The following is a 2697-nucleotide window of genomic DNA, read 5'->3' as shown; positions in this document are numbered from 1 at the left end:
TTATTTCTTGCAAGGAACATTCGTGCATGCTGAATACACTAGTCAACATACCTAGAGAAGCACCAAGTGGCATCCGTCATCCATATGGGTTGGATAGGTAGGAGGGACGTGGAGGGACACACAGTAGGAGTGGAGGAAGGTTTGTGTGTGTCTCAGCTGAGTGGAGCTAGCATTTGAATGTCAATGGCAAAAGGCGGGGTTTTTTCCAATTGAATTCACATCCACATCGTTTGCTTTGCCCAACTAGTTATCGGTGGATGGAACTGGCAACTACGCCTATGGGAATGCATTCACTTGGCTGTGCGAGCCTGTATTTCTGAGCGGACGTTCTCATGAGCAGGGCTTTTCACAAGTCTATGGGAAGGCGCTCTAAGGTGGACGAGTTAGAAAAATTTAAGCTAAGCGAAATGGGTAGACACAAAGCATTGAGAAATGCTCCCACAATGTGATAATTCAAGCATGTAATAATGGTAATGAAGAACAATTAGATGGGCATTCTTGGATAGAATATGTGACTTGTGCATGTGCTGCACCAATCATCTATTACTGCATCCCAATAGAGAAAAAATTTATTAGTAGATGTTCAATTCATCTAGGTTATCATAAACATCCATCGATAGCTGTGGGTAAAAGTAGAATTGATGACAAGGTGATCTCTGATGCTTTGCTTGAATGGGTAGCTCTTCAACCTTTGGTAAGAGCTAAGAAATTCCAAAGGGCAATATCAAAAGATATAGTGATGGGTGAGCTCATGAGTCTTAGGCTTTAGCTCTTTTGTGAACACTCCCTTAGGACATGAAGAGTTTTTGGTTTTCTTGATACCGTTACTCCACTATCTATAGTGCAATTAAGTTTGAAAATTGTCAAAAAAGCAAAGGGTATTACATCTATGGATCTTGATCCAATATTAAAACTCAAGTCTAAGAGTTGTTATCCCTACCTGCATAGTGTTCTTTTCCCTAGTCAATTGATACTGGCCAATAGCCTCATGCTTTCAAGATGTCTAAAATGGACCCTAGAATTGGTGTGGACTTGTTTAATAGTATGCGACTTGGAGGAAACATTAAAAATATGTGGGTGCATCATGCCTTCAAATTACCTTGCAATCGCATCAATTTGCCAAGGGTGTTGCTCATAATTGCTCGAAAATAAGCTTTGCTTGGTTTTCTTTGCTCGTTGATTGGAAATCCTCCATTTCCTCTCTCTCTCTCTCTCTCTCTCTCTCTCTCTCTCTCTCTCTCTCTCTCTCTCGTTCTCTCTCGTAAGTTTTATAGTTACTTTGCAATAAGAGTCAAAATTAGAGTTAGATACAATATGATTTCTTTTTTAGATTACAAAAAGGAATAGATTACAATTGCTTTTGCAGTAGAAGTCAACAATACAGTTAGATACAATGCGATTAAGTTCTCTAAGATTACAAAAAATGTGATGCAACACATGGGCTTCTTGAGAAAATAGATAGAGGGTAAGTGAAGGGGGGGGGAGGGCGCTTAAGCCAATGATTGTGTCAGCTCATCCAGTAGCTCATCTATGTTGAACTCGGCACTTCTAGGCTCAGGAGATTGTTGCGAAGGACCAACCTTGTTTGGCAGAGGTCCATATAGCGAGGCATATCATTGTAGATTTTCTTGGGCCTCCGATAACTCTATCTCAAGCTCAAGGATTCGGTCGTACAACATGTCAAGTGTCTCTCCTTGGCTTGCAAGATCCTACCCCTAGCTTGCTAATTCAATGAGTGTCTCTAATTTTTAGGAAGTAGAACTATAGGGCATTTGCATGCAGGCATTGGCTTATTGGTGTCGGTTGATGCTACCTTTCTGCAATGCGACTATGGCCAACACTAGCATTATTTGGGCGATGTGACCAATCTATCCCTCTCCCTAGGATTTCATAAACATAACACTCTGGTATGAAGTAAAGTGCCATCTGGTTATTTTTGGACATGATTGTTTCTCTTCGTATGAATCTTCAGAGCACTACTCGTGCCAGCCCTTTGTGTTGCAAATCTAATAGCTTTACTAGAGATGAATCCTTTGCATGGCCGATGATTCAAAATAGTTGTTGACGTACAAAGTGGTTTGGGCATATCTTCTTGCCCTTTGAGGATGAGTGGCTCGCCTTGCAACCAAGACTTATCCTCTTCGATGATGGCAATAGCTGTGAGGTCTTTCTCCTTACCATACCACTCTCTCTTTATAGATCGCTTGAGCTTCAATGTGGTTAAATTATCCTTCCATCTCTATAACTCAAGAAAACATGCAATGATTGAAAAGTTCGGATGTGAAGTTAATAAGTCATCAGATGTGAATACCACTTATAAGAAGTTAAAACCACTTATTGAATACCACTTATATAATTGCAAGAAACAAATAGGATAACTTAATCATGTTGCCACTAGAGATAAGGCAGAAATCAATTCATCACTTTAGTCATCATCAATAGGTTGTAGACCAAAAGTCTCTCTCTCTCTCTCTCTCTCTCTCTCTCTCTCTCTCTCTCTCTCTCTCTCTCTCTCTCTCTCTCTCTCTCACACACACACACACACACACACACACACACACACACACACACACAAGTTTCAATTTTTCTTTGCCTTCCCCCTGAGAGGTGTTATCTCTGTTAGATTCTCCATGAGAACCCATGTGTGGTCTTGGGTTCTTTACGGCTTATGCCCCTTAAGGCAGAGCAATGAAGACG

This window comes from Adiantum capillus-veneris, chromosome 19 (assembly GCF_014529385.1).
Source record: "Adiantum capillus-veneris isolate H3 chromosome 19, ASM1452938v2, whole genome shotgun sequence".
Lineage (NCBI taxonomy): Eukaryota > Viridiplantae > Streptophyta > Polypodiopsida > Polypodiales > Pteridaceae > Adiantum > Adiantum capillus-veneris.
Note: the sequence above shows the minus strand (reverse complement) of the source record.